This window comes from Hippocampus guttulatus, chromosome 2 (genome assembly GCF_054856545.1).
Source record: "Hippocampus guttulatus isolate MCC_2025c chromosome 2, RoL_Hgut_1.0, whole genome shotgun sequence".
In the NCBI taxonomy this organism is placed as follows: Eukaryota; Metazoa; Chordata; class Actinopteri; order Syngnathiformes; family Syngnathidae; genus Hippocampus; species Hippocampus guttulatus.
The window spans coordinates 4835087-4860535 of NC_141262.1; the positions used below are offsets into that span (position 1 = coordinate 4835087).

Here is a 25449-nt window from a genome sequence, read left to right on the forward strand (position 1 = left end):
TGATTGGCTGGACCCCCGTCACTCACTGAATTACACAGCAAATTGATACAGGAAAAAAAGTTATACATCTAATTCATTTGCAGTGAGTTCACTGCGCTGGATAGGTTTTCTTGTGCGCTGAGAGTGTGCGACCCGTGCACAGTTGCGCAGCTTAGAGGAAACATTGGTGCCGTTGCATCTCCGGTAAAAGTCAATCTAAATGAAAGATATCTTTCGTTGAATTGCCTCGCGCCGGAAACTTCGCTTGTCTCGAAGCATAAGGCAATTAGCTAGCTGCTGCTGCTACCTACCGGTATGGAAGAGTACAACACGTTTACAATGTCAGGCGATAGACCGCACAGGCATACATATTGGATAATTTCCCACGGCACACTTGACAATATCCGCACACCAGTGTGCCACGGACTATGCTCGTGCACATGACATTTGTGGGTCTAAGCCAATGAAGATGTTACATGTGGATGATGTCAGCACTTTGGGTTCATGATTGCATCCTAACTAATCAATCACAATCAAGTCACGTCGCTTTACATCCACCTACTGTACATGAAGACGAGTTGGCAATGACAAAGCTGGAAAAAAAGGCCAACGCAAGTCTTCCTTATCGCTCAAACATACAGTACATATTTATGCTAATGTTAGCCAAATTAAGTTGTAGTTCAATCTATTGGTTCCAAGCAATTGTATTCAAAGTTATTCTGAAAACGTATCACATAATTCATGACCTTAGAAGATTGTTCCAAAGTCAATTGTGCCTTTTAGTGTTCATCTGCAGGTACGCATATCTGTTTATGTGTAGAAACAAAGCGTGATGTTGCCATTTATTGATATATTTCTATTTCTGTATATATTTTTCGAAATTATGTTCTCACAGAATATAAATGGGAAGACGCCCCACATTGGAAAGTTATCCAAACTCGTGATGAAATAAGAGCTACGTTTTGAAATCAAATGTCTTGGTCTATCTTAGTCATCATTCAACACAATTTTTATGTTCAAGGGAGTAGGAAGAAGTAAAAAACTTATCTAGTCCTACCTAGTCTGTTGTTTTAGCCAATTTAATGTTGGTCAAATTGGGGGGTGGGCAACACGCGGCTCCAGAGCCGCATGCGGCTCTTTAGCGACATCTAGTGGCTCCCTGGAGCTTTATAAAAAAATGTTTTGAAAAAATGGAAAAAGATTTTGATAGTAGGCTAATACAGCTCAAATACATGAAGATACATGTTGCAGCTCCGAAAAAGGAGAGCTGTGGTGTTGGTTTTTTTTAAAACGTACACTTTATTTATGCTTTTAACAGTCTCGACAAACACAGACACGTCTGCGTCCGACTTTGTGCCTTCTCTCTTCTCGCTCGACTCGAGAGGCGTTCAAAGACGGCCTCAGAAAAACGGAAATTAATGATCACTTCACTGACAGTAAGAAAAGTGAAATTAATGCACCAAAACAAAAAAAAAAATCAAGCTAGGAAATTACAAAATAAGTTCTATGGGGACATTTGTGAACACACAACAAAGGAATGAATAACAAACAATTCTGAGACAGTCCAGTCTCCTACATACATACAGCACGTGTTTCCTTCATTGTAAGTTTTATAGAAGGCTTTTATTTTTTTTGCGGCTCCAGACATATTTGTTTTTTGTTTGGCTGTTTCAACATTTTGGGTTGCTGACCCCTGGTCTAATTGGAATGCACGAGAGGTCAAGAGTGGGAATATGATCGTTTCACTCGTAGATTAGAAGGTGGTGAGGATCCAGGTGATGCTGATGTGGCTGGCAATGAGGAAGCTGACATGTGTAGTGACAATATGTCAAGTGCAGGCAGGGGGAAATCACAGGAAGGAAGAAATCAAGCGGTGTCAAAAGGGGTGTTCACACGGCAACATTTGCTCCGGTGCTATGCCGGTGCTACCCCAGTAGAGCGTTCACATGTGCAAAGTTACACCGGTGTAGCCCCTGAAAACAGCTTACTCCGGAGCAAATTTAACCCACCTCAGGGAGATGGTTTAAAAATTTACTCCAGAGCAAATGTTGTACTTCCGTCATGTGTTTTTTATAATAACGACACAAGACACGATGGCTGGCAATAACAGTAGCAAGCGGCACCTTGCCTCTTGGGTTATACCATCTCAACTAGAACGGGGGTGGGGGGTGGGGATAGTCCTCAAACATCATCTTTCCTCTTGTAGGAGACTGGACTGTCTCTGAGTTGTTTGTGTAGTTTGTTCCTTTTTTGTGTGTTCACAACCCCCCGCACCCCACTCGCCATAGAATTTATTTTGTGATTTCCTCTCTTGATTTTCTGTTTGGCGCATTATATGTTTGCTTTTCTGAGTGTCATTGAAGTCATCGTTGATTTACGTTTTCGGGGATGGTCATTGAACACCTCTCCAGCAGAAGGCACGGAGACCGCGAAGGAGAAGGACATGCCTGTACAGCAGTTGCATGAGTTGTGTATGTATTAAAAAGAACCAACACGACAGCACTTTGTTTTCTATCGTTTTTCTCCGCTGCAGAAACTGCCGTGTGACCGCAAGTGGGGCTGCACCGGTGCTACGCCGGAGTTAACACGCTCAGCGGGTTTGTACGTGTGACCACTCCACAAAATTTGCTCCGGTGTAAAATATATCGCAACAAAATACATCGGTGCAGCACCGGAGCAAATGTGTGCCATGTGAACACCCCTAAAGCCCATTCATTCACTTCCATCTGGGACACTTGCTTTGAAGATCCAACCAATTTATGAACAAGATCCCAGGAGTCCATACGAATATTTCAAAAAGTATCTACTGTACACCAAATAAGATCTTCAATTTGAAGACTGACAACACAAATATTTATGTATTACCAGGGGTCCAACAAATTTTAAACCAACAACTTCAGGAGAACCCCAAAAGTTCTTCATCTGGCCATGGGAGTGATAAAAGATGCCAAGAGTCTTCATGTACTGCAAAGCTGGGGTCGTGTTTTTCGGAAATACCATGCCCTCTGACATATTTTTCAAGCTGAGGTCACATTTGCATTGGGTCAACAACTTAGAGAACGCCACGGAAGAACACAGACAATCAAGCTATCATACCTGCTTCCTGACTGCTCAATATATAGAAAAATAAAAGACAAGATGACTTGTGAAATATATGTAAATGGGTCTTGGCAGCTGTGAACAAGTGGTTCATGTCATTGCCTGCCACCGTGGAGACCCCGGTTCAAGACCATCTGACCCCAACACTTCCCAGACACACGGCTGCGGTGTGGTTGAGCAAGACACTGATATCCTGAATTGCTCCCCGGTCACACAAGTGTCTGCCGCCAACAGTGTGTGCTTACTGAGCCCCACTAATGTAATGGGTGGAACACAGAGGCCAACTTTTGTGTATGTGTCAAACAAAGATGATTTGATTTGTTCTACATCGGGTTGCATCTTTCCCATTAAAGACAATTGGATACGCATCTCGATACATGGTGGACGGTACGATTCAAGTACGGAACTTTTGTGGAGCGATTTAATTTGGTCCGAATGAGTGGTCGGTTGAATCAAAATCAACTGTCGGATTCACAAAGGTTTTTAATTCTATATAAGGTACCACTGTATACGTTTCAAAGAAACAATTCTCATCATCGGGCCACCTTGCTGCTGGGATGCTTCTCACGTGGGAGGGTTCCCCCCCCCCTCCCAGTGGCGGTTCTGAGGGGGGGCCAACGGGGGCCAGTGCCCCTGTAGCACCGATTCTGGCCCCCCCTGTGGCCCCCCCCTCCGAGCGCAGATTACGCAGTCGTGCCGAGTCGCCGACGCGAAAGGTGGAACCAAAGTGCGTGATTTAACATTCTAGTCGGACCCTTTAGTGCGCTGCGCCATTTAAAAATGAGCGGGAAAATGAGAAGCAGTCCGCAGAGAAGGAAATTACCACGGCACGAGTGCTATTTGCGTGTGTGTGCGTGTGTGCGCGCGCGTGTGTGTGTGTGTGTGTGCGCGCGCGTTTGTGTGCGTGTGTGCGCGTGTATGTGCGTGTGTGTGTGCGCGCGTGTTTGTGTGTGTGTGTGTGTGTGCGTGCGTGTGCGCGCGTGTGTGTGTGGGTGTAACTTTTTTAGTCTCCCTTTTTATTTTAATTTTTATTTAACAGGATCAATATATAAGACATTGCCTTTTAAAATTTGTTGTTTAAGCATATATAGTATACACAATAACAGGTTGACAAAAGTCAAACAAAAATTATGTAAGGAAAATTAGAAAGTAGATAAAAGAAGAAAACACACATCATCACGGTTGTATGCTCAAGGGAGTAGGAAGAAGTAAGTAACTTATCTAGTCCTACCCCTTATTTTGTAGCAATTTGATTTGATCATTTTTCAAAACAAAGAAGAAAAGAAAAATCTACATATCATCAAATGCTTTTTTATCAAATTTGGATAATTATATGCATGTAAAACATCTAGCTTCAGTGTATTTGCAATTTTTGTCCCCGGCAGGCTGGTACCATATCATCCCCATATTCTCAACAGACGTATTGTTACGCTTGCAGACATTTTAGCCCTCCTAATATTGTTTTTTTCTCATCACTGTAATGTTATGACTACAATTTCAAAGTCTGAAGAAATAAAAAGTCAAGTAAGATTTTGAATCTGTCTTTTTAGCCCTGGGTTGAATGTGCCCCCCCCATCAAAACCCCTGGCCCCAGCCCAGCCCCCTCAGTGAAATTGATCCAGAACTGCCCCTGCCCCCTCCCTGGAAAATCCTGTCAGTGATGTTACGTTTGACATTTGTATATGCTACAAAATGAGGAATATGGATTCTGGTTTCGTGGTAATTCGTCTTTGTCACTTCCTGGATTTCACCTATGCGTAATATTCTAAGTTAGGCAGTGGTAAGTTTCAACTCATGGGACCCCCAAGCTAATTTAGGGTAGCCCACAAGTTAAATCCCATGTATGGACCACCACCAAGGGTGGGGGTTAAAAATAAGGACAGGCACAGTGGTAAGAAAGAAGAGGGGCAGGAGTCTAATTACCCACAGCACATTCAGAACTAGTTTTGCCAACAAGCTGGATACGTTTAGTGTGACCACAGGGAGTCGTCTACTCTGTAGGCATGAATGCGATGGGCAAGCCAGACAGTCTTGTGAATCTCCCTTGCTACAGTGCCCATCGGATTTCATTTACAAAGTGCCAAGCGGGGCTCCTTGATGGACATGGGAGACCTGCAATGAAGGTCCAATGTGCTGAGTCGGACAAAAAAAAAAAACATTTGACCAAAATGGCATAGCTTTCAGTCACGATTGGAGACAGATTTTGTGTTTGGTGTGCCTGGTATCAAAATTATCAAGCCGGTTTCTGTAGTAGAATCTAAAAAGACAACATTGTCAAGAAGCTGAGAGCTGATAAAGACGTTCCTCAAACTTCACGACAGTATTGTGTATTATTAAGGGAGATGGTTCTCATATTTAATATTAAAATGCATTTGGTCATTAACGAATAGAAGCATTAGTTCTATTGATGTATGCATGCTGGTATGAGAATTCACAGAAAATGGGCGGATGGATTGATGGAATTTTAAGTCAGATTTTATTCTTGACGTAAAAAATTGCGATAATTATTACAGCAATACAGGTTGTGTGTGTTTACAATCTAGCCCTTGAGGGTTATTGCTTAAACATTTTTTGTGGCCCTCAAAATCTTCAAAGCTGCCTAACCCTGCTGTGGGTAGTAAACAAACAATGGAACCAACTTCCAATTGAAAAGCTTCTTCTATTGTTACCCGGTTTTCTATTGCTGCAATTTACCATCACATCATTGCACCTTTCTTTGCAGATGCCCCCCCACAAAAAAAAAAATTGGACAGACCATTTTATTCCAGGCAGAGTGCTCACATGATCACCAATGCTACCAAACATCAGAACTGTAGTCAACCAACTGTTGTTTAACAAGTTAACAGTTGCGTGTGTACTGTATTTGTTTCCCCTGGTTTTTATCAGCATTTCCAATGCCTCATCCAGTACAAGCACCGAGCTGCAGATAAAGAAGAGCCATTTTGGCAGAGCAGCTGTTAGCCTGCAGCCCTGCGTACTCCGTTTTTACTACGCCCCCCCCCCTCCAAAAAAAAACAGGTGGAGAGTGAGATGGAGAGACAGGGCTTGTCGGAAAAAGAGGGATATGGAGGAAAATAACACGCAAAGCCAGGTGAGAAGAGGAAAACTGAGTAGTGAACACGAGGGCAATTCTGTGAGACAAAGCAGGGAGAATAAAGAACGATAAAAGCAGGATGGGGGGAGCATTGATCGTCCATGTCTCTCTCACTGCAGTGGTAGTAAACAATCGGCCGGCCTCCTTTGTCCACACGACTAAACCACACCCCCTCCTTTTGTCATGCTCTGCCTCCACCTCTCTCCCTCTCTCCCCATTCATTTACATCATTACCCATCTAGCAATTTGCCCTACTTCGTCCCCCTGCAACATGTAATACATATATGTGTGGGCATGATCGATCCTTCTGTCACTCAGATTGGCCTTTCTCCATCTCACTCGCTCTGCTCAGCTGTGATGCTTCGCTCTGCTCACAATGCTAACTAGCAGCTGCAGCTAAAAAGCTAACTAATAATAAGGACAGTGCCGCGAAAAAATAAAAACAGCCAGACATGCCCAGAAGGCAGATTCATACCTTGGTTAATCGTGTTCCACTCTACGTCAAAAATAGACTCCGATTTAAAAGCAGTTGCTCCTGACGCTTGCACGGGTCTCTTTCTCTCACATAGACACACACTGGCTCATGCCTCGCTCCGTCACGCACGCACATACACACTCTGCTCCTCCCCCGCCCCCAGCAAACACACACTAGCTTGTTACGTCTTTCACTGTTCTCACAGGCACACACTCTCTCTCCTGGTCCCCTCCGCTCACCCACCCAACACACACGCACACGCGCGCGAGCATTCAGTCAAGGGCTACCCACAATCCTCTGCGCCACACAAAGACAAGGGGGTGTGACCAATCACATACTGCCTCATTTTGCATCTGCGTCGCCCACCCCTGCAATTCCCCCCACCCACTGTGTAATGCTCACTGACACACAAGCTTGTGGGCGGGCTGCTGAGAAGGTTGCCATGACAATGCATCCCAAGTTGCTCTTTCTTAACATCGCTCATATGGTCACACATGCAGTCGCACGCACAATCAGTGTTTTCCCTTTTTTAGAACTCTGAAGCATGTGCTCTAATGTGGTAAGAGAAAAAGCTCCATCGCAGCCAGTGTTGCGGCACTGCAGCTGGGTTCTGGTGTGACCCAGTTTGAGGACTCTGACGACTGGATGTAGGACACGCATATAAATACACAAAATTCTTGTGGGGCATTGAAACAGTTGCATAATAAATGGTTAATTTATAAATATTAACAACTTTACTCCACTCTGTTTAGGCCAGTCCATTATTTGACATAACTGGTGCAAAAAGATTCGCTGATGGTGTAGTTGTACACCCCCCTGACTTGTGTGCGGACAGCATGGGACCGGTTCCCACTCAGTGACGGTGTGAATGTGGGTGTGTATGGTTGTTCGTCTCTCTATGTGCTCTGTGACTGACTGGCAAAAAGTTCAAGGGTTATTCCACCATTCGCCCAAGGTCACTTGGGATAGGCTCCAGCAATTTCCGCGACCCTCTTCAGGATAAGTGGTGTTGCAAATGGATAGATGGATGGATGGTGCAAAAAGACAACTAAAAAGCAAAGTACAAATGCAGAGGTGATCCTGTTTGCTAATCCCAGGTACAAAATGTACAGTTCAAACTCAAGGTTTTGTGCAACTTGTTCAAAATCTAAATCGTACTCCGAGACATTAGACTTTAAGGTTTCATGTTGGGATGGGCGATTATGGAAAAAATAATAATAATCATAATTATTTTGATGGGCGGCCCGGTAGTCCAGTGGTTAGCATGTCGACTTCACAGTGCAGAGGTACCGGGTTCAATTCCAGCTCCGGTCTCCCTGTGTGGAGTTTGCATGTTCTCCCCGGGCCTGCGTGGGTTTTCTCCGGGTACTCCGGTTTCCTCCCACAATCCAAAAACATGCATGGCAGGCTGATTGAACACGCTAAATTGTCCCTAGGTGTGAGTGTGAGTGCGCGTGGTTGTTCGTCTCTGTGTGCCCTGCGATTGGCTGGCAACCGGCTCAGGGTGTCCCCCGCCTACTGCCCGAAGACGGCTGGTATAGGCTCCAACACCCCCCCCCCCGACCCCCCCGCGACCCTAGTGAGGGTTAAGCGGTTCAGAAAATGAATGAATGAATTATTTGGATTTTGATTGAAATCATGATTAATAAATATTATTCACTGATTTCCAAAATTGTATTGATTCAACAACCAAAATGTAACTTTAAATATACCATGAAAGGACAACTACAAAATGAATTTGGAACAAAGTATTATAATATGTCAAAATAAAAAAAACAAAAAAGAACAATTAATACCAGATGTTCCTGCTTGCGTGTAAATCGGCTTCTTATGGGCAGTGTGGTGCTATGCATGCATGGAGTACACCCTAATGTTGAGATAAGAAAAGAAGAAAGTTGCCATTAAACAAAGTTATTGTAATTCATTTTTCAAAAAGAATATTGCCCCTGAGCATGTCTGTGTGTGTTACTCAACTCAACTGTATTTATAGAGCAATTTCAGACAGCCATCGCTGCATACAAAGTGCTGTATATGGAGCAACTACAGCGTTTGAGTGTGAAAATTCATTATTTGAAGGAATATCACTCCCGAAACCCAACACAAATTTTCTATTGCATGTAAATTGGATTTTACATTGATTGCTAGCATTAGCACGAGCACTGTTTCTAAAGCAAAGTCGGTCTTGTATTTAAATGCACGTGAGTCCTGTATTTTCACTGTCAAACGCCAAACCGTATTAAAAGGCGCTGTGTCAGTTATGCGTATTATTTCTGCATTTAATACATACACAAGACGCACTGCATTATTGGATGCAGGCATGGTAAAATGTATGATAGTTAAAAAAAATACAAGAGCATGCATCCACGCAAGCGTACGTTTTTAAAATCTGAGTTTGGTGGTACTTTATTTAAGTGTTTAACAATGTACTCACATTATTTTTAGATCAATTCTCATCACTAAATCCATCAAAGTCCTTATCTTCTTGATCTAAAATGAACAGCTGGGCAAGTTCTCCATTAAACACGGCAGGTTCCCTCTCATTGTCAGAATCAGTTTCGTTGCTGTGCGGCTCTTCAGAAATGATGCCGGCTTTTTCGAAAGCTCAAACAATAGTGCAAGCAGACACGTTAGTCCAGGCATCCACAATCTATTCACAAATTGTCACATAACTCGCCCGGTGCTGCCTTCCAGTCTCTGCTTTGAACGGTCTGTTTACACAGAGGTCCAGCAGTTGGACTACTCCGCCGGAGGTTGCCGCACCACGGTAGTCCTTGCCCAGTTAGACAATTGCCATTGTTTCATAAAACCAACGCACCAAAACAGACCTCCTTGAACATTTTCTATTTTCATTTCTTCTGCTAGCGTTTTTGCCCTCAATTGAATGGTGACTGTAGAGACGCTTCTCCCGTGAATCCATTGCTCGAGTTGGTCTTCCACCTTGGGCCACCGCGGCCTGTTTCTGCAGAAACTCAGCTTCATCTTCTTGACATGGCAAAGCTTTTTCTCCTGCTTCCTCCACTTCGAAAAATGGATTGATTTATTTTAAATTCTCTCATAGCTGCTCAATTGCCATGTTCCTCCACGTAACTGATCATTTGAAGTTTGAACTGTGTTTTGTAGGCTCTTCGATGCCATTTTCCGGGGTCCGTAGTTTTGCCCAATGCATTATATCCACCTACTCGTGGGCGTGCCTTTAGCGTCCTCTTTGAAGGCTGCCCTTCCCCTATTAACGTCCGCTCCCGTCCTCAGTTCGGTCTGCCTTTCCTCTATATAAACAGCGTGTCTGCATAACATCAGATAGTCAAGCGGAGCACTCATCGAAGTCACATAGACACATTCACAGATTTTGGAACTCTATGAATAGAGTAGCCGCCCTGTCAATTTTGGAGAAAATGTAAGATTTTAATGTAAGTGTGCCCTGCAGTCGTGAACAGTAAATTCCAACTTGGTGTCATTAAACAGCTGAAACGGATGAGGAACACATATCACATGCTTGCTGCACAAGCAACACGGTTCATTCCGGGTGCTTTCACAACATAGGAATATTATAATAAATACATCCTAATGTTTTTATGAGCATGAGAAGCCAAACTCAAAATCATGATTACATTTTGATGTATTGCCCAGCTCGAGTTTCACAGTATCAACTTCAGATAGTTTGTCTTGTATTTTTCCATTCTTTGATAACAGGCCAGGACTTGGTCAGAAGAATATGAGGAAACCCTATCCAATCATTCACCAGCCGTCTCTTCTCATGCGCCACACGATTTATGGCTGCTCCAGTAGTGCATGACGTGCAGCCATCACTGGACTGCGCTTGTGTCAGCAGAGCAGGTACAGCGGCTGCCATTTGTCTCGGTTGGCCAGCAAAAACTTTTTACGAGGCCCTCGCAACTCCATGGGGTCCAGCGTTACGGCTGTGGACCTGAGTGGCCTCGACAAGCCTCATGCTGTAGGCATCTTGACCGTCCAACAGGTTGGGACTGCTTTTGACTAGCCTGCAGGAACTCTTGCTTTTGTACCTGCCTCAGGGGCCTACCTCCGCCAAAACAGTTTTGGACAATTTTAGGCAATTTAGTGGTCTGGTGGCCATCCTTTATGAGGAGTTTACTGGGCATAGTGTGCTGGTGGGAGTGAGCACGGAAGCCCACATCTGGGAGCAATTGGTCATCAGCTCATAGTCTTAAACTCTGTGCCCACAAACCTGTTAGACGCCAGATCATTCGTAGGACTTCGGGACGAGATTAAGGACACTCTTCCAAAAACCCAGCCAAATTCAGCGATTAACGATGTCAATGAGGGTATGAAGGCTAACAGTTGTGTGATAACTCTTTCTCATTTTAAAAATGTATCTCTTGAAAGTCTCTGAAAACTGGTTAGTGCATCAAAACAGACAACTTGCGTGCTCGACCCGCTTCCTGGTAATCTCATAAAAGATCTGTTTATGATTTTATGACCATCCATCTTGTATATTATTCACTGATCACTCTCTTAGCAGTGTTCAAGACTGCTGTTATTCGACCCCTTCTTAAGCAACCAAACCTCAACCCAGAGCGTTTCTGTAACTATAGGCCTGTTTCAAATCTCCCGTTTATTGCGAAAATTCTTGAAAAAGTCAGAGTGCAACAGCTTAATGAATACATGTCCGTTAACAATCGATTAGAACCTTTTTTTTAAGGGTTTAACGGCCACCGTTCTACTGAAATGGCCCTTGCTAAAGTGACCAATGATCTTCTCCTAGCTATGGACTCTGACACCTCATCAACTCAACTCAACTGTATTTATAGAGCACTTTCAAACAGCCATCGCTGTATACAAAGTGCTCTACATGGAGCAACTATCATATATACAACAATAAAGCAATATTATTATTGCTTGATTTTAACACTTCCCTTGACACCATCAATCATTACATACTATTAGAACGGCTCAGAACGTGTGTTGGTATTTCAGGTTCAGCACTTTCCTGGTTTACCAGTAGTTCTTACCTCTCAGAGAGGACACAGTTTGTAATTAATTGCACTACGACTTTTGAGTTTTGTAACGTTACATGTACTGTACGAGCCCATTTGAGCAATGTGCCTGTATGTATCTTACACAAAAATAAACAACAAAGCTGCAGGTACCCTGTGCAGGTGATTGAAGTAAAGAAGCAAGCCCACTGAAAAGTGATGAGTGTCAAAAAGGATAATTAAGCAGATAAATGTTAATTTCTTAATCTCATCAAATCAGATTATGCATCCGTGTGCGTGTGTGTGCAGCTCCATTTGCTGCCATCCCTGAGCTGGGCAATCTAAACCAGGCCAGGGCTCATGCTTTAATCTGATTGGTCAATGTTCTTTTAGAGGTGTATGCGTGTGCATACTCGTGTATGTCTGTGTTCGTGAATGTGTGTGCGAGAGTATACAGTATGTGTGTTGGTTCATCACACTGCCAATGACCGCATATCTTGTGAGTATTTTGCGAAGAAAAAAAAAACACAACTGCAAAAATGTAGTACAATACATTTCCAAGGCCAATGGCAGTTGCTTATGTGGATAATGTTTAATAGGGCAAAAAAAAGCAACCTGTTGTTTTCCTATGTAGGCCTGTGTCTAAATCCACATGTATATGTGTGCGTGTTTATCTATAATATTTGTGCTGAGAATGTCCTGTCTTGTAAAAAATGTTGACTGGCCTCAAGAAAATCATAGATAGACTGTATACTACAGTCAAGTGCGTGCATTTGAGTGCGTCTCTTTGTGCTGATCTAGCACTGAGTTATGTTAGCATCTCACGCCAACGGGTATCAAACGAATCAACTGGCAGCCATATTATATTTTATATATATATATGAATTATTATATTATTTTGTCATTATTTTGTCAAGAGCCTACTTTCAGGGGCTCGTAAAGAACGCCCATGTTTGGACTCCTGAATGGAGCGGAATGGCGCATCTCATTTACGTCAGCGGTGAGTGTGTCAATGTAGGTTTCGAAACTGGAGCAGAACAACGGAGTGTGCGCCCTTCCACTACTGCAACAGTAAGCGAAGTGGGAATTGTGTGGTGTGTGTGTGGTTTTCTGTTTGTGGATTAAACTTGTGTTCAAATGAAGGAATGAGTATCAAAATGTAATGTGTGTGCGTTGCGTCACCGTGTGCGCTAAGAGGGTCAGAGCAGTGCACAATTGCTCAACCGCACAGCTTCGCGCAGGCATGTCCAGCTCCGGGCCTGGAAGGTCGCTGTCCTGCCTGTTTTCTATCTCTCCCGGCTGCAACACACCCAATTCAAATGATCAGCTCATCAGCTAGCTCTGAAGCAGCATTGGAACGATCCTAATTCTTCAGGTCGGCAGTTTAGCGCTGGCTCACAAGAACGTTTTTTTTTTCTTTTTTGTCCGCTGAAAACTGTCCTCTGTTTTCAAAACGTCCTCTTACGTGCCTGTAATGGTGGCACAACTCTAATGCCGTTGTATAGCCCCTGCCTGCTTCCTTCAGAATGCTTTCCAATTCAGGATAGGGGTTTTGTTCCTCTTTTTTCTAACATATTATCTATTGATTATCTATTGATATTGATCACGTGTCTATCATGATACATACTGATACAGTAAATATTCTCTAGTACGGACTCGTGTTTGCGCTGTCCAATTTGTCCTGATAACAGAAATTCCTCATTTGGGAAATGAGCATGGTACATGTCCTTTATGAACCTGCAAGTATGTTGACAAAATGCACGTGTAACAACACAATCAATAAAATACAAAAAATAAACTGTCCAAAAACTGTTTATATAACAAAAACTGCAATACAGGTGTATCCAAAAAAAAAAATCACAACAGTACAATGTGTACAGTATTTTAATGTTTGTTTTTTTTTCTGTCTTGGGAAAAAATGTATCTATTTTGAATTGTTTTGTTGGATGCATTCTTTGGTTTATGACAACGTTTGCCTGCGTGTCATACAGTTTTCTTGCTAGTTGCAAGTAACTGTCCCGTTGATCACCGATGTCTGGTAATTCTTGTGCATACTGAAGGATTTTTCTTGCCATTTGCATTGCTTCCTTGCTGGATGGTGGCTTGTCATCAGGAGTTGAATCGATGCCTTGTTGTTTAAAGTTTCGTAGATTTGTGTCTGCTGGATGTTTTTAACTTTGTGTCCAGCCTCGCTCAAACGGATGCATTTCACTCGCTCCGCTCCAGTTGTTACAGTTCTTCTACGTTTCGATGCGATGATCTACACGACGTAAGTGAATAAAGTTAAAATCTTTCGCAATTACAGTAAAACGCACGCCAATAAAAAGTCGCTTACACGTCTTCGTTTCGATTCTGATGAATGAAAACGGCGAAGCGAACACGTTTCTTCGGTCGTGTCGAGTGGGTGCTGCTTTGAAGCTAGTGCCGCGTTCTACAAGGATGTAAGTGAATAAAGTTAAAATCATTCACAATTACAGTAAAACGCACGGCAATAAAAACTTACTTGCACGTCGTCGTTTAGAATCTGATGATCGAAAAACGCGAAGTGAAAACTTGTTTCAGCGTTGTCTTTTCCGTCGCATCGGGTGGGCGTTGCGTATATTCAAGCTCCCGCGGCATTACACCTCCATCCGGGTTACGGGTAGTGGAATTTCCGCTTACGCAACTTCCGGTAACATGTAATATCGTAGTCAAAATGTTAATGCATAGGTTTTTATTCCGGGTGAAGGATATTCCTTTCCGTAGAATTCCGGGGATGGGAATATTTACTGTATTGATTTATCCCCGGCCCTGATTCCTGTGAAACAGCAACAAAAAGTTAGAGAGTGCTCTTTTGGTTTGGTGTAGATTTGGGGTTGGCAAAAGGAGCCATTCTCAGCTACAAAAATGAAGCAAATCCCCCGTCTCAATTCAACTATGTAGTTTAATTTACATCAGATAAAAACTACTGTCAATTTTGATTTGGTAAATAGTTTTGTTGATGTTTTGAATGAATGGTGTGCTCTCTAAATATATCGCCAGACTACATTTGGTGATACAGACTCCAGTGTCTGGTTCGTGTTCTCAGAAACACCCTTACAAATCACACTTCTGGAATCATTTTTCTCCAAACATCAACAACTATTCTTGCATAAATGTGGCCTCACTTTATTTTCCATCAAACTGTAATATCAATAGAGGCACCGTAATTTTATGCGGTCCAGAACGTGCATCCCCACATGGTTGGACATAAGCAATGTTGTGCTTCATTGTAAAGCATAACAATAATGGGATCTCAGTTGTAAACAAAGCTTCAATGTTGAATATTTGGGAACAGAAGAGAGTTGTATTTGGATGTTGGACATTTGCGTGTAGAAACCGGGCAAAAGTCAGAGCACAATGTAGAGCTTATCTGCCTTGTTTGTCTCCGTACAATACACGCTTTGTTACATCCGTAAGACTGTTCATACATGCACAAGTCGGCTGTTTAATACTCCCAATCCAGATAATACCTCAACAGCCCATAACGAAGCTATTCGATTAAGTTGGTTAGAATTAACAGTCACCATTTATTAGCCGTTTATGAGGAATAGTCCATGTAAATGTATTAACAGGAAAAGTAATTTTCATTTGTCAGAATGAAGCAGTGAGCAAAAGTTCAAACATAATTTTACAATACAAAGCCATAGACTGAATCAGCAGTTGTCAAGTGGTAGATTCTTACAAAATAGGACAAGTCACAGGACACGCGGTTATCCAGCTCAGTTAAGCACTGTACAAATACAAGAGAAGTACTATCAAAGTGTGTAAGCCTGGTAGAATAAGAGCCAACAGCTTCATGATACATTGAGTTTCTCCTGTTGAGAGCTGCTGGTCCTCATTCCAGATCATCATAAAACAGCTATTCAACTGTTACTATGAGCATGCTGATGCTTTCATCACAATATTAAAATGGGTCATAGTACATTCAAAACTTCAGACTCATTTGCCTTACCAGGATAAATAAAGGTTCAGTTAATATTCTTCCATACTTGCAACACATACCTCACAAAAAGAAAACAACAACAACAAAAATTAAAGCTCAGACTAAACTATGATTTGGGGACTTCAGTCAAGGAATTATTCATTCATTCACTTTCCGAACCACTTTATCCTCACTAGGGTCGTGCTGGAGCCTATCCCAGCCGTCTTCGGGCAATAGGCGGGAGGACACCCTGAACCGGTTGCCAGCCAATCGCAGGGCACACAGAAATGAACAACCATTCACACTCACACTCACACCTAGGGACAATTTGGAGTGTTCAATCAGCCTGCCATGTTATTTTTTGGAATGTGGGAGAAAACCCACGCAGGCCCGGGGAGAACATGCAAACTCCACACAGGGAGGCCGGAGCTGGAATCGAACCCGGTACCTCTGCACTGTGAAGTCAACGTGCTAACCACTTGACTACCGGGTCGCCGGTCAAGGAATTAAATAGATAAATACATTTAAGAAAAATGAAACGGTGGCTTTCAAGTGGAGCAATACACACGTATTCCTTTCACGCAGCAAGTGTAGATACTGAAATGAAATATTACAGACTTAGCCATACCAATCACTGAAGTTGGATGCATAATTAGCTGCGTCGACACCTGATGGGAGGAGCCAAAAGAGCAGATGAATTCATCTTGAGATTGATTGATGAAAGCCAAATTAAACAAATTAGGATAAATATCTTGCCTTGCTTTCATTTTGGAAAGATAATCAAATGAGCGACGTGCTGAACACACCACAGTTGGGTTGTCACAACATGCCAAGAGATGCGCCACGGATCCAGATGATGTTCCTTTTTCTGGAACAGGGGATTATATAGAAAACAGAAACAGACATCGCCTGATTATTATGCTGTCAAAAGCTTTGAAAAACAACGTATCAAGTCCAATGGTTTCTTCTAAACATGACTGAAGAGGAGTGCTGGAGAGCTCTGTGGTCAGATGAGACAAAAACTGAATTGTGTGACTAAACAATATCAGCTGTGACACATGGAAATGGTGGCATCGTGGTTTTGTCTGAACCTTCTAACCTTGCAGCAGTGTTTAAATTTCTACTTAAGACTTATTTTTGCACTCTACATGTGCAAACTACATGTACATGTTTTACGACTGCTTCTTCTGTCTCCTGCAACTCCTGCCTTGGAGAGTGGAACAGGTGACGATGACCGAATCTACTGCTGCTGCTGTATGGATTCTGAAACAACCAACCAGGACAAGATCTGACGTGGGCCACGTTCACAGAGGAGTGGCTATGGAGAATTCTGCATCAAACAACCAAGACGGGTTTTGGCGAGAACCCACTTCTCCGAAGGCACCTTCCTGCTGCGCTTCATATTATGAAATGCACTCTCAAGCTATTCTAGTTAACGTTGTACAGCACCACATTATGTGTGAAACCTTTTCTACTCTGCATCCATTGTAGCCTGGTCCTGAAAGAAAGAAGCGAGGTAGGTGTTGTAATGATCTGAGCAAATGGTATTTGCTTGTTCGACTAGCCATGCCTGTCCACAGCGCACAGAGTACACACAGAGCATGTGCAGCCATTAGGCAGTCGTATAAGAGTCTACGAGTTGTACACATGGTGATTGCTTTCTCCCTCCGACCAAGATGGCAGTCCAAATAAAGAACCTCTAATCTTTCCATGAGTTGCATTATTAAACGAACCCGATCGCACAAAGCGACATGGGTGTTAGCTACCTAACTCATAGAACAAAGTCTTGGTTTGCTTAATTTGAGTTTCCGAGGGCAGACCTGATGGACTTTGTCCATATGAGTCCATGAAGCAGAGGTACCGCGGTGCTAATTAGCATCAGGATGTGATAGACTCTAGGCTTCTGTCTAGTTTGCAAAACCTCTATGCCCCAGGCAAGGGGCAGCTTCTCACCGTTTAAGCCACAAATCCAGATGATGCGGATAACAATGTTGCTTTTGCGCATGTCCAACCGCGATTCAACGCTCCACGCGCATCTTGGTAGCCGGGATTTCAGCTACGGTTTGAGGTTGATTGAGCCATGACTGATTCTTGGAACTGCCATGGCTTGAGTCCTTTTTCAACAACAACAACAACAGCATGTCTAAATTGACCAACAGAGAAGGTAACGTACTGTATCAGTGATTTGATAAAGTACCATATATCTACCATCGCTCGTTAGAACGTATTGTAATGCCCCTGCAAGTGATCAAAAATGAATTATTGAATTAAAAGTAATAAAACAAGTCATGAGCACATTCCTTCAGAAGCTTGCAATGGCCACAACACACGCCAAGTAACTGAACACGTTAAATGCTAACCAGTTCGCCACTCTCATCCATTGATGCCCATGTCACTCACCAAGCCAAGCGATACGATGAAAATCGATACAGTGCACAAACAATGAGAGAATTCACATTCATCAGCCACGTACAAAGACATGGGGGGGCTCAACCCCCCAAAAATTGCACCCAGTGCCAAAAATAAACAGTAGTATACAGCGATCAGACAATTTCTGCAGAAAGGTACCTGATCGGCTTATGTTGATCAATGCCTTTCATTGCCAATCACAAAAGACAATCACCCGCAGCTCATACTTTAGAGCAGGGGTGCACAATACGCCGATCGCAATCGACCAGTAGCTCGTGGACTGGTCCCAAGTCGATAGCAAGGGGTGTTGAGGGAAAGGAACCCCCCCCCCCCAACGCCCCCCCCCAAACATTTGTGTGTCTGTGTGTGTGTGCACTCTTAGCATCCTTTATGTCTCACTTTCACAAAAAGTATTTCAAGAATAAAATAAAATAAAAAAGCAGGTCACCTTTAACCTATGCGGCATGTGACCTGCAAGACCGGAGGTTGTTAGCGGTCAGCAGGGCTGCAATTGCAGCTTGCGATCACAGCTGTTGCGCGATATCTTTTATTGATCTTATTATTCTCATCCAAAGTTTGCTTTTTGTACAATTCACTGGGGGTACTGGCAAAGAATGAATAAAATGGTGCACGTGAGCTACGATAGTTAACACGCTGCAAAAGTGTGTCCAATGCCTCCGCATCAGGTCTCGACGAAGGTAGTCAGTGATTTCCTTTTCACAAACCCACAAACTCCTGTGTCTAGTTTATTTTTCTGATTCGTTCATCTTAGGGGCCGTTATGGCTGTTGCTCATCATGGCATGCGTGTGTAAGGGCATGTTGGTTGATCGAAAAGTAGATCTTCGGTCAAAAAAGGTTGGGGATTTAGAGCCTTGAGACCAGCCTGTGTGCAGTGTAAAACTAGCGACAGTATGCTTAAAATAATTTCAGCCCTAAGTATTAGTCAAAAGATGATTGGCCAAGTTTACTTCACATTTGACCTTTAAACGAGGGTCAGCACACACCTGCCACCATTTCAAGGGCCTGATTAACCCCTCACAAATCTAGGAGAGGACACTTCGTTTGGAATTGATGACAAAGAGACTTTTTTTGTAAGTATGATGTAAAGTGGGAGTCAATTAAAAAATGTTCTTTCCAAAATATGTTCTATGCTCTGCACTCCGCTACTCTGATTCATATTGTGGAATATGAATTAAGCAGCAAAATCCACACGTTTTTATCCATTTCGGGGGGCAGCCATTTTACCACTTGATGTCTAAAAATGACGTCATGGTGCCTAAGGGCTCAGCTTCTGAACGTCATCACATCCCCAAAGTCAGAAAAAAGAGCCCTGAGCCTGAGTGATATAATTTTCAGTTGACGGCAAGAGTTGCAAAATGGCTATCCCCTGAGATTGATAAAAATGGGTGGATTTTGTTAATTAATTCATATTCCACAAGGAAACTGTGATCAGACGAGTGGGGGTGCATAGAACATATTGACTTGACTTCCCCTTTAAGAAAAAGGATGCAGCAAAAAGGGCACTTTTTCATCCAGGGTAAATAAATGGGCACATTTGAGCACCACTTGAGGTCAATGTGTGCACATGCCTGACATTTGTTGATGGACATGTTAATCAGAAAGAAGCTTCTATCAAATAACATCCATCCATCCATCCATTTTCCGAACCGCTTGATCCTCACTAGGGTCGCGGGGGGTGCTGGAGCCTATCCCAGCCATCTCCGGGCAGTAGGCGGGGGACACCCTGAATCAGTTGCCAGCCAATCGCAGGGCACACAGAGACGAACAACCATCCACGCCCACACTCACACCTAGGGACAATTTAGAGCGTCCAATCAGCCTGACATGCATGTTTTTTGAATGTGGGAGGAAACCGGAGCACCCGGAGAAAACCCACGCAGGCCCGGGGAGAACATGCAAACTCCACACAGGGAGGCCGGAGCTGGAATCGAACCCGGTACCTCTGCACTGTGAAGCCGACGTGCTAACCACTGGGCTACCGGGCCGCCCTATCAAATAACATTCTTCCAGTATTTTGAAACATGCACACGACCAATTCTCACTAAACAGTGGAGAAAAAAATGAATAGATTACGACTTAAATAGATTACAATTTATTTTTGCAGGGAAAATAATTGGCACAAACAATATTTCAGCATTAAAGGGGGTCTTGCTCATACAGTGTCATTCAAATTAGGGCTTCCACTGCACACATGCACTGCTTGTTGAGTGATGATTGACTGAGTTGGAATGACTAGCTTGGCTGGCAATTGTGTTAGCTTCCGGACATACTGCGTGTCCTTTTAAGTTTCGTTTTGGAATTGTACAATGCCTTCACCGGAAGGTATAAGTAGACTGTGAGGACTTGATAGCGCAGGGCAATTCCCAAAATGTAGAAAGCTTTGTTACCAACCCAAACAAAAATAATGCCTGCATTGCACATGAACAGTATGTTAATGAGTTGATAATCCAGAACAGATTTGAATCCAAAAACTTCAATAAACGATGGGATCATTGATAGAATTCTTCCATCCATTTTCTGATCCGCTTTATCCTTACAAGTATATCAATTTTTTGATTCCATCCATGCACACATGCAGGTGCTCATTTTTACCCACAGCTGCAAGTACAAAGAGACAAATACACCAAATGGAACCAGACAGACTCGCGATAACCTGTCTAACGTGCTGGATTGTATCCATGGCAACAACTCTCATCAGCTAACTATGGAGCAGTAATACTCAGTTCTCCTCAAGGTACCCGTTTTTTGTTATTGATAACAATACTCCTTTGTAAAAATCTAATAAAAAACTAATCCCAAATAAAGAGAGTCCATGACTTTTAAGAAGTTCTGTCAAATCAAAAACAATCTCTCCGTTGACGTGTGCACAGTACCTGTGAAAAAGTAAGCAGGTGGACTCTGACACGCGTACTGTGCAGGATAGTGGCTCCTTTTCCTGTGTTTGTGGATTCTGTAGTCCTTTTCACTCCGAGAGCGTCGGCTCCTGGAAGGCTCCGAACTGGCTGCCTGTGACAGTAGCCGCTCTGACAGTTCAGAGCTGGGCCACACGCGCCTCAGTGTGCTGCTGTGTGTCTTCTTCATCCTCACCAAATTGGGTGGCAGACAACAAACAGGTGATAATTTGATCTACAAGGCCGAGTCAAAAAAAAAAAAAAAAAGAAAGCTGAATCTTGGAGCCAGGGAAAAGACTCAAGGCTACCTGGCTGCAGCTTATCACGTGAATTCCATTCTGCAAAACCAGTAGTTCAAGTCAATGAATGAAAATCAAACCACCACCATTTTGTGACCAAAAAAGAATGACATTCATGGACATGTCGCTGATGAAATGACCAAAATAATCCTCAGATTTGATTCAGAAAGGCACCTAGCAGCGGGTCCATCCACAGTCTCTGTGCCTCCTAAATAAGACTGATAGTCCAGAGAAACAAAGTCGGTTTTAGATTTGCGCGATCAATTCGCAATCAGCAGGACGGCATCCAGGGGGACAACACTGTTGGAATGGGTCAAAGGAGATCTCTGGGAAGGGGATCCGTTGTATTACCCAAAAAACAGCCTGTGCAGCCAAGCGAAGGAAAAAAGGAAGGAGGGAGGGCGCGTGAATACAAAAGAAAGCAAGTGGAGGGAGGAGAGCGAACAACAAAATATCCATGGGAAAAAAACAAATATGTTCCTCTCTTCAACATCTATCCATCCCCATTGGTGCGGGAGTTCGTTGACAATGCTGTTACCCACTGGGTAGAAAACCGTATCATATGTGACACTACAAGGGATGATGAACGTCTTGAAGACAGCAACAACAACAAAAAGCAGTAGAATTAATCAGCGTTGGGTGGTAAATCCTGAACATGGCGAAAACTGCCTCCGCTTCTCTTTGTCTTCTCTTTTCAACCCTTCACCTCGCTCTCCAGCTCTCTCTCGTCTACTCTCTCTGCCTGTGTTCAATGTTGTGGGAGAAAAGGGCGGAGAGGAGGGGCAGGCAGGGGGCAAAGAGAGGGGGGAGTAGGATTCCTGTGAGCCCACCCCCTTATTTTCCCCCTCTTACAAAAACTGGAGGCTTCTGCCCATTCATAGAAAACACACAAAAGCTGAATTGATGAGTTTGTGCACAAGTGTGCGTGTGCGTGTGCGCGCGCGTGTGCGTGTGCGTGTGCGTGTGTGTGTGTGTGTGCGTGTGCGTGTGCGTGTGTCTAAAGTCTTATTGGGTGGAATTCAGGATTCCACCAGACAGCCGATCAGCAAGACTCACAGTGTGACTGCATGTTGACCAAATGCTGCAACCCACACAGCAACACGGGCAATAGGCAGTTTGTGTCTGCCGTCATCCTGGCGCATGTGCTTTGCATCAGTACCAACATTGTACTGCATATGACTCAAAGTTGTCAGCTGCGTGCATGTCAGTGAAACAATGCAAAGTTTTAAGGATATTTGGTGACCACTTGTGTTGAATGTTAAGATAAGGAAAAACAGTCGTAATTGATGATGAAGCTTGTGACAGCTGAAGCGGAGGCCCCACAAGAACTATTGCCGACATTCGCAACAACCTCCACAGGCCAAGGGTCTGGAATTAAGGTACAGTATCACAATCCACTGCTTACAGAAGACTTCCTGAACAAAAAGCACAAAGACTACACCGCAAGCTGAAAAACCCTCAGTAGTAAGAAGAAGAAAAAGAACCTAGCGTTGTGGACTGATGAGACGCAGATTAACATTATCCATACCTGTCAACTCATACGGTTTAGCCATAGTTCATACGGATTTTGTGGTGAATCTTACGTATATGGCCGCATCGCACAAATCATACGGATTCTGAAAATTTCCCCTAACAGGTAGTTCCGTTTGCTTTTGCCCAGAATGGTGCTAGTCAACTCGAATGCTTTCATTTCCAGTAACTTTCCAGTAAATCACGTGGTTCCTAGTTGAAAACAGCAGAGTATTAATTGCATACTTCGGTTGTGTACAAGCAAGTTCTACAAGGAAACAAATCTCCGAAAATCGCTTGCACCAGAAACACTGACAGCATTATTGCAGTGCAAAGTAATTATGAATGGATGCTGTAACTTCGAGCCGATGGGTCAGCATTTGGAGTTGGTGAAAAATGTAACGCAGGAATACAACTCTGAACACAGTAATGCCACTAAGTAGAATGATGATTAGACATTAACCAGACATTGTATTATGGAGATCTACATGTACAATAAATATCATTGAAAAATTCGTGGGTTTTTTTCTGCCGTTATTTTGACATATAAAATGCTTTGGTGTGTTATAAGGATTTTTTGCTCTTTATAAGGATTTTTTTGGTAGTTTATACAGGTTGGCGCTCCGAAAAGTTGACAGGTATGATTATCTAAATGATACAAGGTTTTAAGCTTTGTGAACCTAAAACCAAGCTACTTACCAACCATGACTTTTGGTAGTCGTTGCCAATCTGCGGACCATTTGGTATCGGGCCGCATAGAGACATTAAAAAAATATAGAAAGTAATCCCTCGTTTATCGTGATTAATGGGGACCAAAACCCCCCGCGATAAACGGAAATCTGCGAAGTAGCGTCCAATTAACATAAACAGGTAAAAAAATATATATATACAGTATATATATATATATATATATATATATATATATGTGTTTTTTTTTAAGTCCGCAAACGGTCCCCGAGAAGCTGCAAAACAACAGCGAGTCACATAGAGCAACATATACAGTACTGTACTCCATGTATATGTAATAAATAAATAAATAAATAAACTTTTTTTTTTAAATGTGTTTGAAAAAATCCGCGATAAACGAACTGCGAAGTAGCGAGGGATCACTGTGATGTTTTTTTTTTTATTTATTTACTTTTTAGCCACCTGCAGTAAACTCCTACACCAGAGCCCACCACCGTTGAGGATTATCTTCTAAGCGGAATATGCATCGGCACCAGGCCATCGCTTGGTGAATGATTGGCCTCTGCGAAAAGCATCTACTTGTTCCTTCTTCCACCCTTCTCACAAACATCACTTCAAGTTATGAGCTAAATCCCTCATTGTGGTATTGAGTACCGGTAACTGTGACAATAATAGGGATTAAAGTTTTATGTCCACACTGCAGCTCAATTAAAACAATTTTTGTCCATTTGCAAAACATATCAGATATTTTTTCCACGCCTCGTATGTATGCGATGTATGCAGTGTAATGCTCATCCACACACATCCGACCTATACGTCATCAAAAGCGCAGTCTGCGCACCGAAACACTCAATAACACCAAAGCTAATGCTCACAACAAGCTAATGATATAAGCTGTTTACATGTAAGTTACTGCAGACTAATTACATATACAGTACATATAATGTATATTTATGTACAGATACATCGAGAGAAAGAGAGCCAGCAAATATGAGTTTACGGTAATCATTAGATCAGAAACTTGTGACACTGGGTGATATGAGTGACCACTGATCATTAAAATCATGAAACATAACTACTGATGGATATGTTATAACATTTTCTATTTTGATGCACACCTATGGAGGTTGTGTTGTGGATCTCTCTCTGTGTATGTGTGTGCGTGTGAGCAATTTTGAAGCTGTATAGAATTTATGGAACAAGTTTGATATTTGTGAAATAGTTTGCAAAATTTGCCTACGTCATTCTTAAACTTTTAACATATATCAAATCTAATCTACCCAAAAATTTTATCCACACAAGGAAATGTTTTGTGAAAGAAACTAAGGCAAATTTGAAGCCAATGACGATATTATGATTTCGTATTATATGATTATTATGTTAAGTATTAAGAGCAACACCCTGTAATTCGTATGCAAGGTGTTGCATCTCACTGGCGTTGGGCGGAAACCTTGCATTTCCAAAACCAATTTTTGATTGTGATGTCATAATTTGCCGATTGATCAATGGCTTTGTTCTGTGATGCCATTGTTGACAAGCCAAGTTTTCTCAACATATACAGTCCTTTTTTTTTTTTTTTTTAAGTAATTTAAGTTTTTGGAGAGGGGTTAGCCTCTATCCCCCAAGTCCCCACACCCTCTCATTTTCCATGTATTGAATGTTTATCAGCATTTTTGGGAAAATGTTTAGCGTTTAATTGTTTTGTTTTGTTTTGTTTTGTTTTGCGGGGGTCGACTGTACAGTCGATAAATAAGTTGCTTGAATTGATTGGATTTTTTAAATTAAGATATGTGTGTGTAAGCTATTACGTGAGTTTTTAAAAGTTTAACTGAAGAATGTAACCTAACATTTACTTCGGTTTATGTGAGATAAGTACCGCTGTGCTATTTTGAACCATCCAAGATAATATAGGAAAGGTATACAGCATTTTTGAAAGACATAGAAATAACCATTAAGACCATTGTGGCAATAATGAAGATGGAGTACAGGGACTATGAGCACATTGCACGCACGCACATTATGAGGCAAAACATGACTTATTTTACGACTGGATAACAATTACATAATGGAGCACAATTGTTTTACATCCT

General features: G+C 42.6%; 1 protein-coding gene and 1 long non-coding RNA gene across 3 annotated transcripts in view; both read right to left on the reverse strand.

Moving 5' to 3' along the window:
* LOC147208273 (storkhead-box protein 2-like) overlaps positions 1-25449 on the reverse strand; it is a 60861-nt gene that overhangs the window by 30247 nt on the left and 5165 nt on the right. Inside the window, exon 1 of one of the 2 annotated variants that reach the window (XM_086132270.1) lies at positions 6648-6855. The exons of the other annotated variant lie outside the window; for it this stretch is intronic. The gene's annotated coding sequence lies outside the window, so the exon portion shown is untranslated. Of the gene's footprint in view, positions 1-6647; positions 6856-25449 lie in introns of those variants that run through there. 2 annotated transcript variants of the gene reach the window in all.
* Positions 13396-23204, reverse strand: LOC147208274 (uncharacterized). Its single transcript, XR_015103154.1, has 4 exons — positions 20847-23204; positions 14103-16410; positions 13935-14030; positions 13396-13859 (listed from the first exon to the last, which is right to left on the reverse strand). It is a non-coding gene; the product is annotated as an uncharacterized LOC147208274 (long non-coding RNA).